We start from the raw sequence: 17639 nt of genomic DNA, 5'->3' as shown, positions 1-17639 counted from the left end.
TCCACAGACGGCTCCATCTCACTCAATTTATTTTCCACATCCAACTTAATGGCATCTATCATAGAGAGATTCATATTCATTTTAGTGACAGCAGTGGCTTTGGCTTTTAGTGTTAAACACAAGCTTTTTTCACATTTCATCCTTAGTCGCTTATTTGTTATGATTTTAAGGTCCTGTGATGGGAACAATGTTTTCTTAATCTTTCCTTCCACTCATGTGACTAGAGTCATGCAGGAGGAAAATGGACTGGGGCTATAGGCCAGATTTTTCTGCAATAAGATATGTAAAAATTTTAGCATTTAATGTAAGGCCAAATATAAAAACAAGGAAGACTATGTGTGTGCCCTCTCATGGCCACTGATGTACTACCATATTAAAATTATCTGTAATTCACCAACCTTTTTTTTTTTAAATCTGTACACTTAAAGCCCAGGCCTTGACAAAATGCAGAGTGAGAGCAGGTAACTCACGAAAACTTTGGCTTCCTTCTTCACACTTCACCACCTTCAGTTCCTAATGGTTAAATTTACCATTGGCCATCTCCTGTAAACTCTTACATTCCATTCAAGTTTCTGAGTCAGTCATGACAGAGGTCTCCTTCTTGCCATCTGGGAGTGCTTGCAGACTGCATATCAGGTAGGTTCTCTGAATGCTTACCCACCTGTAGTGGTAGAAGTCCCAAACACCTTTATTATATCCAAAATCTATTGTGTCTATACAGACATAGCTATGAAGCCTCCCAACAATGGCCACTTTTGTAAACAGAAATTACATTTAAACTATTTTAATTATTTTTCTGATTGTAGTAGTAACCTTTGTTATAGAAATTACTGGAAAACTATAACAGCAATAACACTAATAGATTTTTTATGATAATTCATCCAAATTATCTCATTTAATTCTCCTAAAATTTTATGAGGTAGAAATAATTATTATCCTCATTTTACATGTGAGAAAACTGGAGTAGAATAGAGAGATTAAGTTCTTTGCCTAAGATGGCATTGTTAGTTAACACTTATGTTAGGTATCTCGTATTTAATTTTAATTTGTTGTAAATATAATTTAAGTTACTGCACATTTTTCTCATTATTCAATTATATAGTTATATATGCATTTAAGAGCATTAGTATATATGAACTTTATATTATTTACTTTTTACCACTTAAAATAGAAGCAATATTATAAATAGTTGTTTACGATGCTGCCTTCTATCACTACTGAATTATAAATTCCTTAAAATATGAGACCTCTGATTCATCTTTATAGAGTCTGCTTTCCCTCAAAATGTATCCCTTCCTCTTGGTAACATTTAATATTATGTCTTACACATAGTAACTGATCAATAATTAAATATTTTCTTCTCTATGTCTCTCTTAGGAACTTTATGATTGAGTTCTTTATAGTTTCTCAAGGTAGAAGTTTTTCAAAGACACTTTTGAGACTCCAAAAGGATTTACAAAGTTTTACAAATTTTAACTGAGAGGTAACAGTGACTGAAAGAAAGGGCCTTTATTTGGGAGATAAATATTCTGTTTATCCCTAGCTTGTCTAATACTACTAATGCCATTTTCTGAGCTTGGTTTTCAAAGGAAAATATTTTCCAGATTAAAAAAAGCCATCATTTCATTGACCAATTATCAATAATAATGGTCACTCAATTTCTCCATCATATTTTCCCCCAGTATTCACAGCTATGCTGGGCTTGCACTCATAGCATTATGCTTATAAGATTCTCCAAGGATAAATATAAACATTTTTTAAATGCCCTCTTCTTCTTGACTTAACCAATTACTCTTAATTGTACCATTATGCATCATTTTAATAATACTCAGGGTAAACTTGTTTCTGCTGTCATCTGCCAAAAATATTATTAACTATGTTGGTGGGTAGACGATAGTTTTTTGCAGCTATTGAGAATGTCAGCTTTGATTCATCATTCAGTGTCTCTCAAACACAATTTATTTTCTTCTCTATGTCTCTCCTAGGAGCATTATTGTTTAAGAAGAGTTTAAATACATGGATGGTATTTTTGAAGTCTTTTACATTTATATGATATATTAGAGTCTTCTGCAGAACAATTTCCTTTGGGATTTGTTTAATACCTTCTCAAATTATTCCATTGTTAATGCCTTACTGATAGACTAGATGCAATATGAAGCAGTTTTATTATTTGTAAAAATAAAGCTCTTTAGGAGAATATTACAGATATGCTGATATCTTTTATATGAGAAATATTCATATGTCTACTGTGTTTTATTATTTGAACTTCCATTTTATATGATGAAAAGCTTCATCATATAAAATCAAGCTTCATCATATAAAATAAAACTCATGGCACTTGACAGCAATTAAATAAAAGTATCTAATTCAATGTAGTGTTTTATTTCCATCTGTGTATAAGACATTACTCCTGCCTCTACCTCACCATTAAAAATGGAAGTCATCTCCATAGAAGCACATCATTTTCCACGTGAAAATATAATTAGCAAACAAGGAGATTTTCCAATTTGCTAGTAATCAGATACATGCTAATAAAAACTAATAATATGATTTTAGAAAAATATTAAACTTAGAAAATATTTATAAAGAAATCATATGTCTTAAAAAGACTGGTTTTACTCTCTGAGCTTCCCCAGCTGGATTCCCAGTATAAATCTCTGTCCTGGAACTTAGGGTGTATCATTCAGGTTTCCTTGATTACAAGCAACAATAAAAAACTGACTCTGACCAGTTTAGACATGGGGCTTTATTGATAAAGAATATCAGGAGCTCACAGTTTCAAGGAGGGGATTGGAACAGCAGGTCTGGGAATGGACTGGAAAAAAGGCTACTCTAAAACTGTGAGGAGCATAAACATGAGAATGGTCTTGCAGAAGGAAAAATTTGGCAAAAAAAGCACCTTATGGAGATGAATGTGACCCAACTAATTATAACTTCATATTCCGCTGAAGTTTAAAATTCTACGGTTACCACATAAAACCTGTCCATGATATGATTTTATCAGCTTTATTCACAATTTCCCCAAATTGAAGGCAGCTAAGATGCCCTCCAGTAGGAGAAAGGATAAAAAAATTATCATACATGCACAAAATGGAATCCTATTCTGAACTACAGAAGAATGAGCTATTAAATCATGGCAAGGCATGTAGGAAACTTAGATGCATATTGCTAAGTAGAAGAAGCCAGTCTGAATAAAGGCTACACACTATGATCTCATGTATATGACATTCTACAAAGGGAAAAATGATAGAGACAGTAAACCAGTCACTGCTTACCAGGAGTTAGTTTGGGAGAGAGAGTAATAGACAAAGCACAAAGGACTTTTTTAGGGCAGTGAGACAGTTCAGTGTGACACCATAATGGTGGACACATGCCATTATGTATTTGTTACAACTCATGGCACTTGACAGCAAAAAGAGCAAGCCTTAATGTAAGCAAATTAAAAAAAAATAATCACAGCTATAGCCATGAGGGACACTTTGAAGAAAGCACAGGAGCTGCAGATGAGAGACATTTTGAAGGTGGGCTTTGAAAGCAGACTCTTGCTCTGGAGAAGCTAAGAGAGGACAAATACCCCAAGTGCAACTAAGAGTGACATTCTTGAGGAACTGCAGCCTAACAAGGAACATCCTGGGAGAAAGCCATTTTGAAACCAGAACTTTGGAGCAGATGCCAGCCATGTACCTTCCCAGCTAAAAGAGGTTTTCTAGACACCATTGGCCATCCTCCAGTGAAGGTGCATGATTGCTGATGTGTTACCTTGGACACTTTATGGCCTTGAGACTGTAACTGTGTAACCAAATAAACCCCTTTTTATAAAAGCCAATCCAACTCTGGTGTTTCGCATTCTGGCAGCATTACCAAACTAGAACAGATTTTGGTACCAGAGAAATGGGGTGCTTTTGCTGCTGAGTTTGCAAATACCAAACATGGTGGAAGGGCTTTTTAAATGGATAAGGGGAAGATTCTGGAAGAATTGTGAGGAGCTTGATAGAAAAGGCCTAAACTGCTTTGAAGAGACTTGTTTGTGGAAATATGGACTCTAAATGGATAAGGGGAAGATTCTGGAAGAATTGTGAGGAGCTTGATAGAAAAGGCCTAAACTGCTTTGAAGAGACTTGTTTGTGGAAATATGGACTCTAAAGATACTTCTGATGAGGCCTTGAACAGAAATGATTAATGCGTTGTTGTGAACTGGAAGAAAGGTGATCCTTGTTTTAAAGTGGTGGAGAATTTGGCAAAATTGAATCCTGGTGTCAGATGGAAGGAAGAATTTGAAAGACAACCTGGAATACTTAGCTGAGGTGATCTCCATGCTATGTGTGGAGGATGTACCCTGACTTCTCCCTGCAGCTTATAGTAAAATGTGAGCAGAGAGAGATAAACTTAGAAGTGAACTCTTGGATTCAAAGAAACCAGAAACTGATGGTTTGGAAAATTCCAGGCTTCCAGGGGGTGGATCCCCAGATGCTACAGCCCAACATGAGGATTTCATTAAACATGGAACCCAGCTGCCATTTCAGTACAAGCCAAGATTGGAGATGGAGTTATGCAGAAAGGATTTGTGGAAAGTCCTATTGTCTAACAACTTTGATCGCTGTGTGCTTCATGCGAAGCCAACAGAATTTTTGCAAGATCTTTATAGGCAGAGCCACTGCCAGTCTGGAATGGAGGAGACAGACAAGCAACAAATTGAAGGAAAAATGTCTTCAAAGACAGAGCCTTGGAGGTTGAGGTCTGGAGTCAAGAGGTCTTGGGCTGGGAGAGCAGAGCAGCCCACATGCACGGAAAGGGTGAGTTTGCCCTGGAGGTCGAGTGCAGGCCTTCCACCTCAATGCTCAGGAAATGTTCTGCAACCCAAAGCCCCAAAGAAGGTGGAGCACATTCCCAGGGAATTGGGGAGAGCCTGGATGCCACCACTCTGTTCTGAAGGGGTTGAGCGTGTGCCCCAGAGATGGAAGGGTATCTGGGTGCTGCCCCGATGTTTGAGGAGGGTGGGGCCGAGAAGGTGATCTCCCCAATATGTGGATATGTTGGCGCACTCACCCAAGCATTTGGAGAAGAAAGGGCTGCCACAAAGGCCCTTAGGAAGGGTTAGATTCCCACTCTCTCAAGCCCTAAGGATGCAAAGTCATTCTGTAAATGACTCTCAGACTTTGAAACCTAATGGAGTTTGTCCTGCAGGTTTTAGGAACTGTTTTGGTCCTGTTAACCCTGTTTTCCTTACTCTTTCTCCTTATGGCAATGGGAAAGTTTATCCTATGAATGTCCCTCTTTTGTTTATTGAGAGCACATAACTTGTTCTAAGTTCACAGATCCACAGCTAAGGGAAAATTATGCCTTAGGTTAGGACTGACCACACCTATAATTGATTTTGATGAGATCTTGTACTTCACTATTGTTACTGGAATGATTTAAGTTTCTGTGATATTGATGTGGGATGAATGTATTTTGTATATGGAAAGATAGTATCATTTTGGGGTCCAGGGGCTGGAATGTGCCAGTTTGAGTGTATTATGTCCCTCCAAATGCCATATCTTTGATGTACTCTTGTGTGGGCAGACCTATCAGTGTTAATTAGGTTGTAATTCTTTGCACCCCACCCAACTGTGGGTGATGACTCTGATTGGATAATTTCCGTGGAGGTGTTGGCCCACCCATTCAGGGTGGGTCTGAATTAAATTACCGGAGCAATATATAAGAGTTCAGACAGAAGGAGCAGTTTGCTATAGCCATGAAGGACACTTTGAAGAAAGCACAGGAGCTGCAGATGAGAGATATTTTGAAGACGGGCTTGGAAAGCAGACTCTTGCTCTGGAGAAGCTAAGAGAGGACAAATACTCCAAGTGCAACTAAGAGTGACATTTTTGAGGAACTGCAGCCTAGTGAGGAATGTCCTGGGAGAAAGTCGTTTTGAAACCAGAACTTTGGAGCAGACGCCAGCCACGTACCTTCTCAGCTAACAGAGGTTTTCTGGCACCATTGGCCATCCTCCAGTGAAGGTACCTGATTGCTGATGTGTTGCCTTGAGACTGTAACTGTGTAACCAAATAAACCCCCTTTTATAAAAGCCAAAATAATAATAATAATAATAATCACATAGGAGGTTGGGAGATCCCAGGATGTAATCCAAAATAATCTACTGTCATATAATTGTATTAAACAACTTCACTGAAAGAAATGGAAGAAACCTAAGTAACTCTAGAAATGAATGGCATCTCTAAGACTAAAAGGAAAAGTAACTGGACATCAGAACCATACTCTAGTTAATATAGTTATTTCCCACCAGCATACAGGTTTAACACTTCTGAAACCATTACACATGTACACTGGAATTAAATACTTAAGTAAATGGATAACTGATGGTGGGAGCCAGGTTTCTCACTATTGGAATAGGAGGTTACAATAAGGAAGGAGAGAAGGCTACAATGATCCATGTGATAATGGATTAGAGTTGGAGTCATATGTATGAATTAACATTTGCCTTAATGTAGATATATATGGATACATGTAGAAATGTTTATAGATATGTTTATATATATATGGGTTAGTTTACACTGTTTCCTTGTTATGTCAACTGAAAGGACTCAGAAACAGCCACCCTGCAGTAAGCAATGAGCAAACATAGCATCCAGCTTTTGCTCTCCAGTACTATAATCCAATAAAATGGTTCTGATATACCTCACACCCAGCTTCTCAGAGAAATAATTGATTTTAGGGCTGAGGTAGGAAATATACATATATACATATATATGTATATATATATATGTATTGATTATATGCTCCAGGATAATCTATATATATAAAGATTATCCTGGAACATCTTTTAGTGCCAGAGGTAGAGAAGTACTAACTAAAAAAAAAAAAAAAATGGTGTGTTGAAGGGACTCAGGAACCACTTAAAAGAGATCTCAATAACTAATGCTGGAACAGTTTGAGCAACAATATAAATAAAGTAACACTGGATTATAATACAATGTATAAAATATGTATCTGTACATTCTTACTGATATAAATATAAATAAATAATCAAATAAACACATAAATAGTGGAGGAGACAATTCTTCTATGCAAATCAATTCCAAATAATTCATGTTGATATTCTGCGCTCAGGGAGGTAGTGCTAAACTCCCCATTCTTTAAATGTGGGATGTACATGGTGATGTCCTTCCAAAGTATGAAATATGGAAAGAGGGGGGAAAGAGTAAATCTACAGTGGAAAAATCTGGCAAACACCACTTCATCCATATGATCAAGATTAACACCAACAGTGACTGGTCATGTTGATGGCATATGGTATGTACCCTTGAAGTGATGTGATGACAATAGCATTTTATCTATACATACTTTCTCCCAAGACCCCTGATGTCAGTCTCAGCATGAGAAAAATTAATAATAATAATAATAATAATAATAATAACCGGACAAATCCCAGTTGAAGAAATTTCTACAAGATACCTGGCTAGCATGCTTAAAAAGTGCCAAGGTCATTAAAAACAAGGAAAGTGTGAAAATGTCACAGAGGTGCCTTGGCCTATTCTTAGCCAAGAGAAGCCTAAAGAGACATGATTTATAAATATAATGTGATATTGTTGATGAGATCCTGGAACAGAAAATAAAAAGGACTACATGTAATAACTAAAGAAATGTTAATAATATATGAACAGTAGTTAATAACAATGTATTAATATTGGCCCATTAATTGTGAAAAAATTACCACATTAATGTAGCATGTTAATAACATGGAAAGCTGGGTATGAGGTATATGGGAAATCTCCACACTATCTTCACAACTTTTCTGTAAATCAAGAATAATTTGAAAATAAAATGGCTATTAAGAAATAATTCCATTGATTTAGTTAGGTCATTTACCCATATCTTGGATAGGACAGGATATGGGATGAACATTCTGTAACTCTTGTGAAAATGGTCACTCTTCAGAAAGAAATGAGAACACTTTTGGGAAAGTAGACCATGTTATATGGAGCTAAATTATAGCAGAGTTAGTCTCAAATTCCTAGGATGATGATGTCATACAAGAGGTGCTTATTGCTTGCTGATTTATATTGGTGGGTGGTAATACAAATGACTACATTTTCATATCATTCCTTCAATCATAAAAATTATGCATTCACTCTGATCCAGTACTTAATTGTAACTATCTGATTTTCTTTAGAAGTATATTCTAAATAATTAATCCAAAGAAAAAATAATACTTAATACATAATGTGTACTAATTTTAGCAGATACAGTGGTGAATAAGGCAGGATGTTTTCCCTTCTGCTTCTCAGGAGAGTCAGACACAGAAAACAACAATTATGGCAATACAAGGGATCATAGAGGTTAATACCAAGCAGGCTGATGCTCATCATAATATTAACTATATAGATAATATCACAGTATTAACTATAATAACCCAAAGCTGAAAACAGCCTCACTATTCCATCAAGAGGGATGATTTTACACATTTTCACAAAAATTTATCCAAAGGAATAGTATTGGGAGTTGAATCATGTCCCCCACAAGACATGTTCACTCCCTGAGCCTGTGAGTGTGGACTCACTTATAGACAGGATCTTCTAAGGCCTTATTACGATATAACCAAATTGAATCAGGGTGGGTCTTAATCCAATATGACTAGAGTATTCATTAGCAGGGGGAGTTCAGATGCAGAGGAGTAAAAGCCACGAGAGGAGAGAGGAGGCAGATCCTGTGATGGAGGTCCATCAAGAAGTCACCACCAGAACACTACAAACTTCAGAGAAAGCATGGCCTTACTAACACCTTGATTTTGGACTTCTAGTCTCCAAAGTTGTGGGCCCAAAATTCCTGTGTTTAAGCTAACCAGTCTGTGGTATTTTGTTAGCAGCCCCGGCAGACTAAGATAAATAGTATTCAGGTGTTTAAAAGTACATTTTTAAAACATATGTGAGGTGAACATTTTTCTTTTTCCCATTGTTTTGCTTTGTTTAGTTTGGAAATGTTTTTCTATTTGTTGAAAAAATTTAAAAATTAAAAAATTACAAATAAAAATGTGTAAATTATATGTGTGTGTGTAATCACAACATGAGAAACACTTAAAATCAGTAGTAAGTGTAGAAAATAGAATGGGCACTATAATGACGATTGTGAAAAATTTGCCCACATATGGATGTGTACAAAGACTGGGTGGCACCACCAAGAAATGAAAACAGCTATTGCTAAAATAATAGATGAGTTTAATTTTCAGTTTCCTTTAATACTGTTAAAAAGACTGTTAGACACTAAATCAAATTATAGGAAAGACATGAATTGATCATTCAGCTTTCTTATTCAATAGAAACAAAATACAATAAAATTGCCCCTTGCTGTTATGTGATTTAATTTCATGCTTTAACTTACCCTTTTTGCAGGTTGCTTTTGTTCTGAATGCCTTGTGGAATTTTGCTCATTGCTAGTATTTGTTTAATTCTCTGGGGTTTTCCTAGGCTATCTTCTCTGAGAGCATCTATAGTTTGGTGGCTACAAGAAGAAAGTTGTGGGAAGATGTTCATTAGATTTTAGCTAGATTAAGTGACTGCTTTGGCCTCCTGCTAAGATTTTTATTTTTTATTTTTTATTATTTTTTTTACTTCTCTTCAATAGTACATCTCTGTCTAAGAGTCCCAAATGCTTTAAACTCTTTTTATCCACAATGAAATCATCCTCCTCTCTCGAAACCTTCCATTTTCCTTGGGTTCTCTGTTTCTCTTGAATTCTCCAAATTATGTAGTTTCTAACTTTTTTCCCCACAACTTACCCTATTTCTGCAGATTTACCTCATTTCCATCTCCACTGTAAACACTTTAGTCTACCCCTTTGTTACCGTCTACCTTTTTTTTTTTTAAACAACCTCTTTAATGCTGTTCCCACCCTGAATTTTTTTCTGTTCCAATACTGTCTACACACTGCCACCACTTCCTGCTGATGAGGGCTGTAATGATGTCACCTGCTGCTTTTAAATGTCTAAGGATTCCCCATAGAATTTTCAATTAAATCCACACCGCATAGTTCAATTTTTGAAACTCCTGCCTACCCTTGTAGCATTATCTTCCATGACTACCCTATTCTACCCTATCACCAGCTAAACTGATGGACCTGTGTTCCAGGATCACATTGCCTATGTCTTTGTTCACGTTGTTTCTTTAAACTGGAATGCCATCCCTCATTTGTGCCATAATCACTCAAAACCCCGAATTTCCTTCAAAAATCAAATCAATTATATTTCTTTCATAGATGCCTTTCCTTTTTATTCCAAATGAACTTGCTGTCCACTTTTTCAGTTCCAACAACTCTGCTTACACCCCATTTTATCATCTGTATCTGCTTAATAATACAGTTATTTCTGTAAATAATTAGACTGTGTACACTCTGAGCACAAGGAAAACCCCTTCTCATTTTGTACCTATCAACAGCCTCAATCTCAGTGTTCTGGTTGTTTATTGTCTTAAATTAAGGGCCAACTTCAAAAATTTTGAAGAAATTTAATATTAGAGAGAAGAAACTTTTTTTTTCCAATTTATGTATCTATAAATTGGAAAGAAAGACACAAACAGTAATCAGAAGCAAGAGCCCTGCAGAAAGAAGGAAAGGATTGAAAGAGGAAGCAAGAGAGGGAGAAAGATTTAGTGATTTGGGGGAATCCATGAGAAAGCTAAACTTGGAAAGATTAGTAAAAGAGAATACCTATTATTAATTAATTATTTATTTACTTATTTTTAACCAATGTCAAGCAGTGTTCATTAGTTTGTAAAATCTTTTACTGAAATAATGTACATTCTCTGGTTTCTCTGGGATTTTGCCTTGAAACATTATCATTATCATTAATATTTTAATTGCCCATGTTTAATTTTTAAAATGTCCTTTTAGTAGAGGCATTATTCTTTATAAAATGTTTATATGCTAAAGTATGTGGCTGCTTGTGAAAATCATGTAGTTCTGTGAGGAAAGTATCACTGGTGGGAAAGTCTGGCAGCTTTTGAGTCAGTAGGTCGGGCTTTGTCTGATTCAGCCACGTATTTCTGGGTCTCCAAAGGCTCAAATCCTCTTCTGGGATCAACCTAGGACCCATGATGATCAAAGTTCAGATTCCAACAAGTTAGGATACTGAGTTTTCTTTTCTACTGTCTCACGTCAGTACCCCCACCAACTGATGGAAGTACTACCATATTCAAACCACTCTGCTTAAGAAACAAAAGCTGAGAGCTGATTAGATATTCCTATGCACATATATTTCTAGAGTTCTTTTCTCATTTCCAGTGCACATGGTCATCTCATCCCACTTCCATCCTGGGGCATATCACCTCCCAGGCCCACCCCTTTCCATGCTTAATGAAGTTGTTTCCCCTTTCCCTCATCTTTTATCTCAACTAGACCCCAAGAACTCTCTTTGTGAGGAATCTCAATGCTAGATTTTTATGGTCTTGGGGTATGTGTGTATTTGTGTATTAAATCATTCACACACTTTCTTCTGTTCATTCTGCCATCTACTCTTTCTAGAATTTCCTTTTACCTTCTTTTGTCGAAGACTGAGAGCACGCTCTCTGACTCTTTAATGCGTCTTATTTTTGCCACATGAAAAGCAGTTTATTAGTATTTTCCACGTTACATAGATATTAATATTAAAATATTAAAAGCTAATGTCAAATGATAACTTGATATATTCCAAGTTTTGTGTTCTCTTCATTTTCTCTTCTCAGTTAATCTAGAATGAATGTTCTCTTATTATCCCAACATTAAAAAGAAATCAACTAATAAGTGAAAACTATGTGTTTTTGCCTCTCATGAACAAGCCAGTACCCATGGATCCAGAACTCAACACCTAGCATCCTGTATCAAAACTTGAATACTTCACCATCAGGTCTTTTTGGGAATTCCAGAGCTCTCAGAATGGGTAGGGTAGGATTGGGGAGACGTGTGTTTCATTTAACAATCAGGATGTAAGGGGTCCCTGACTGGCTCTGGATTGGATTCTATAACTTAACTTACTTGCTGTATATCATTGGGCATGTCATTAACATTTCCAAGACTCATTTTTCTCATCTATGTAGAGGAAATAGTTTCCTGCCCACCACATTCCATTAAGGATCAGATTAGATAACCAAGAGAAATCATTTCTAAACTTTATGAATGTTAACAATCCATAAATTATTCATAAAACTGTGAGACCATAAGTCAATGTACACAATATTGCAGCCCCCTGGTCTCTGTGGAGACATTTAGGGAAAAGAAGAAAACTAAGGGCAAGTAAATCTTCAGTTTCTGTACTCAAATCTAAACAGGCCCAGAATCAAAGAAAAAGTATCATCTACGTTTGATTTTCCTGGGAACAACTTATCCAATAGAAAGATAATGAAAGTCACTCAAGTAATTCTAAATGCACTAGTAGCCAAATGAAAAAAAAATGCAAAATTGCTTTAATTAAATTTAATACAATATTTTCTTTAGTCCAATATTCAAAATATTATTTCAATGTAGTCTATGTAAAACATATTAATGCACACTAATAGAATACCTCAGTTTACTAAATTTTATCTGCACATTTGATTGGTATTTACATTTAATAAAAATCAAAGTAGGAAAAGGAGATTCATATGCCACATTGCTCCAAATATTCTAAAAAGTTTTCTGACAAATGGACTATCAGTTTTTAAATTTAAATGTGTTACAATCAAACAAAAATTAAATGTGTCTTCCTCAGTTGCACTAGCCTTTTATAAGTAAAAATAACCATATGGGCCTGGTGGTTACCATATAAGATGCCACAGCACTAGATCCTCTTTGTCCCATGTTCTCATCCTTACTGCCTCCTGCCCTTGAGATATTTTACTCTGTTTTTATAGGGAGGATGCCACAGACAAAGCCAAATCTATACATTACAGTCCTTTACTTTCACATCAGGAGGGGACCTGTCAGAGGCCTATGTAACATATAATTTTTAAAGAAATCTTGGACACTAAAAATGAGGAATCAGATGATTGACTGGGAAAGCAACCTCCTTAAGGACACACAGTGAATTACTGGCAGAGGGAACAGTACAATCGGGAGCTTTGTGCCTCAGACCAGTTCCTGCAGGACTCAGTGTCACCAGCTGCTCCCGAAGGGAAAGTGCTATTAGAAAAGAAGTTTCAAAGTAATTATGTGAACAGAATTTCCAAGCATTATTAGGAAAACCTCTCTGTTAGACTAAATATTTGTGATCTAATTCTTCCAAGTTTGGAACTGCTGGGATAAGGTAAAAGGAAAATTTATAGAAAAATTCTACCACTGCCGTGCCAATGCTAATCCTGGACTTTTTACCTGGTCCCATCATCCATTGCTAGAATGTAAGCCAATCATAGGAATTAAGTTAATAGTTTCACTCCTCTGTCTCCATAAGGAAGATGAAAAACCAGAGACAGATACTTCAAAAATAGCATCTATTATGAATTCCACATCCCAACATCCAATTTATACTTAAAATCTTGAAGTTAGAATTAATCATGGCTAAAGGGTCAAGGAATTTTGCAAAGATCTTTTCAATAAATGAAAGGAGATTCCAGAGAATTAGAATTATGTGATTCTTTTTTAGCATATACCCATATATTTCTAATTAATTTACACTAGTTATCCATGTTACTTGCTGTTTCTCAACTCCAAGGAGGGTCAATATATATGCTTGGCTCTGCTCAAATCATGGAATTAAAACATCAAAACATTTCCTTCATGGTGGGGGGGGGGCATTGTGATCAAGGATGGGAAACATCTCTGGAAGTCCATGAATTTCCTCTAATTGTGCATTTATGTATGTGTGTATGTATTTTCAGGAAGGGGGGGTGCTCCAGCCCTATTCAACCCCAAGACCAAAGAATATACCAGGCAAAAAGTTCCTCATGAATTTTAGTTAGGGACTTAACAGGAGAATTTTTCCCAATGGCAACCAGCTTAGAAATGGAAGTCAATGATCTGCACAAACAAGAGGAAGAGGAGTGCCTTACACAGTTCAGCAGAGACTCACTAGATTTGGTTACACAGGAGCCTCAGCTCAGTCTTATGAAGGCTGATTACAAACAGTGATTAGGCTCAATAACCTTCAATGCCTGTGCTCTGATATGCAGGTGCTGGGTACGCAAGGCTCCACCCTTTTCCCCGAAGGAGGGGGTTTCTGAACCTTGGGCTGCCACAGTCCACCCCCAAACAGCAGTTTGCAGTTGACCATAGGACAGACATTGCATCTATAATCCACTACAAAATATAATAGGTAACAGAGCATTAGGAGCTCCCCCCATCAGAGATAACATCACAAAGGGATGGCACCATGGTCAAAAAAGGAATTAAACCATTCTGCTGATAATTGATAAGACCTGTGACTTCAGTCTTTCTTTTCCATATTTTCTGATATGTTAAATTCTGTCAGCAGGGTATTCCACACAGGCCAATTCCCAGTGGTCACAGTCCAACGCAGGCTGGTGGCACCGGATGATGGCATTTCAGCACTGAGATTTATTGTAACAAAGCATTATCAAAATCAGTTGCAGGCAAGGTTTGTCCTAAGGCAAAATTCCCCTCTGGCTGTGGACCTGTGAAACTTAGAACAAATTATCTGCTTCCAGTATAAAAAGAAGGGACAATCATAGGATAAACATTCCCATTGCCATAGGGAGAAATTGGAAGAAAAACAGGGGTTCCTGGATCCAAACAGTTTATGAAACCTGCAGGGCAAACTCCATTAGATTTCAAAGTCTGAGAGTCATTTATTTTCAAATATCATATTTTTTCTCCCTGAATTTGCAGGAAGATTTCTGGGGTTACATCAATTATTAACCTAAGCATAATGCGTGCCCATAAACTCATACATGTAGTTCCCTGGGGTATTGGGAGTCCTGGATTAATGATATAAATAATCTATGACTTTTTTGTGTGTGTAAACTGTGGTTTAATGCTTATATTTTCAGTGACCATGATACCCCATGGGCTTAGGATTCCCAGCTGGTGTGGCTGCATTGGCCAGGACCAAGCCAATCAACCTTAACTACCCACTAATGCTCTGGCACAGGCAAGAGCAAATTAGTTTCATTACCTCATTGTGGTTGTAATGTTGCCAGTACTTTTACCTGGATTTGCAGTGCTTGCATGGGTCCCACAGTTACCAACTCAATGTAGGTGGGAGAGGCTGCTCGATGTCATGAAATATGAGGCTGGTGAGGACAGGATATAACTGAGGTCTGCTGCTGCAGGGACTGTTTTTCATCTATTAGCTGCTCTTTCAAAAGCCAATTCATTCTTTAACATAAAAGGCAGGCAGCCTAGATGTCTTCCCACATTCCTTTCCCCCAAAAGAGGTGGCCAACAACCGTCCATTGCTCTTGCTTCCATGTGACCATCCACATTGTTAAGCACTTAATTCAGTCCATTGGCTGCTTTGCATCGTCCCAGTTTCCCATCATATAGCATCTGTACTAAGATGCATGGCTACTGCCATCCAGGTGGCAGACTGCCTATGTGCTGATCCATCAATTTACCAGACAGACTCCAGTATACTGCCAAATCTATCAATGATGGGCACAGAAACAGTCTCCTCAGGGGGATCAGCAGGGAAGGGCAAGTGTTGTTCTTCCACATAGGAAACTGGTCCTATAATATCATTCATTCCTGCACTTAAGGGGCTGTTGTTAAAGACACTGCATTGCAGCAAACAGGCTTTCCATTTTGTCAGAGTGCTCAGCTGAGCACTCCTTGAGTGCAGATTATTTGCTGTGTCTTGTATCTATCCCTTTATGGGGATGGCAGTGTGCAATGACACAGGGCATGTTGGGGTTTGTTCTTCAACTAGCAGCAAAGCATTATAGGCAGTAGATAGCTGTTTTTCTAAGGAGGTGTATTGTAGCTTGGACCCTTTCCAAAGTTGATTCCAAAAGCCAAAGGGAATTCCTTTTTCCTGTTGTCTTTGCCACAAGCTCCACCCAAAGCCAATATCAGTATTGGCCACATCCAATCCTCAAGGCATGTCTGGGTCCACCCCCCTTAAAGCTTGAGCCTGTGATATGGCTTATTTAGCCTTTTTAAAGGCATCCTGCTGTGGAAGATACCATTTCCATGTTTTTCCTTTTCTGACTAGGACACACAAAGTTCTTTGGATTTGTGCTAAATGGCACAGAGGAAAGCCATTAGCTGTTTAGGAGTATGTGGGGTGGGATAATTTTGCACTTTATCAACAGCAGAGGGAATAGGGTTAGTGGTGGTTTCTAATTCTGCAAGAAAAGTTGTTCTGGTTTGCTAAAGCTGCCATTATGCAAAATACCAGAAATGGATTGGTTTTTATAAAGGGAACTTATTAAGTTACAAATTTACAGTTTTAAGGTCATAATAGCATCCAAACTGAGGCATCAAGAAGAGGTTACCTTCACTGAAGAAAGGCTGATGGCATCCAGAACACCTCTCTTAGCTGGGAAGGCATGTGGCTGGCATCTGCTGGTCCTTTGCTCCCAGATTCTGGTTTCAAAATGGCTTTCTCCAAAATGTCTCTGGGCTTCTGTCTCTCTTAGCTTCTCTCTCTCAGCCTCTGTGCAGCCTTGCTTGTTCTCCCAAGGTATTTCTCTCTAAGCATCTGGGGGCCTTGTCTTAGCTTCTCTGGGGCAAACTCTGAGGCTTCATCTCTCAAACGGCTTTCCAAACATCCTTCTGTCTGCATTTCCCAGCATCTCCAAGCGTCTCCAAGCATCTGGGTCTGAGTTGGCTTAGCTTCTCCCAGGAGTAAACTCTGGATTACATATCTTAGCTTCTCTCTAAAGAGAGCTTCTCTCTCTGAGCTCCTTCTCTCCATCAACTCTCTTAAAAAACTCCAGTGATCTAACTAAGACCCTCCCAGAATGGGCTGGGTCTTACCTCCAATGGAAATGATCTAATCAAAAGGCCTCACCTACAGTTGGGTGGGTCACATCTCCGTGGAGACAACTGAATCAAACATCCCACCCTAATTAAAAGGCTAATAAGTCTGCCCCTACAAGATTGCATTAAAGAACATGGTTTTTTTAGAGAGTACAATAGATTCAAACCAGCACAATTGTCAACATAATACCATCAATATAGTGAAAGAGAATGACTTCTGCTGGAGGTTTCCACATTTCAAAATCTTGAGCTACCAAACCATGGCAAATAGTGGGACCAGGAATATATCCTTGTGGTAGCACAGCAAATGTCCACCATTTTCACACATACACACACACCCACACACACACACACACACACACACACACCATGAGTAGGTGAACAAAGACTGCTGGAGAGATCTGAAGAAATGCTTTATAAAGGCATTAGTAATATTCAACACAAAATGAAACTGGCCCAGTTAAACACTTATGTCCCACAGCAAAATAGTTACATTTGGTACAGCGGCAAACAAAGGAGGAGTTACTTTGTTGGTTCTCTATAATCAATAGTCATCTGCCAGGCACCATCAAGTTTCTTCACTGGCCAGACTGGGCTATTTAATGGGTTGTGAGTGGGGATTATAATGCAAACTTTTTTCAATTCCTTAAGTGATTTCTTGTTAGCCCCCTGGGAACTTATATTGTGGCACTGTCACTGTGTGTCTGGGTATTGTTTTGACCACTCAACCCCAGAAATGGAATTCACCTACAGTA

The 17639-nt window shown here is 37.7% G+C and overlaps 1 pseudogene; it reads right to left on the bottom strand.

The window, feature by feature from the left end:
• Positions 1-15646, bottom strand: part of LOC119536936 — a 31125-nt pseudogene extending 15479 nt beyond the window's left edge.
• Positions 15647-17639: the final 1993 nt, after the last annotated feature.

This window comes from Choloepus didactylus, chromosome 6, assembly GCF_015220235.1.
Source record: "Choloepus didactylus isolate mChoDid1 chromosome 6, mChoDid1.pri, whole genome shotgun sequence".
NCBI lineage: Eukaryota > Metazoa > Chordata > Mammalia > Pilosa > Megalonychidae > Choloepus > Choloepus didactylus.
This window is presented reverse-complemented; position numbering and strand designations above follow the sequence as displayed.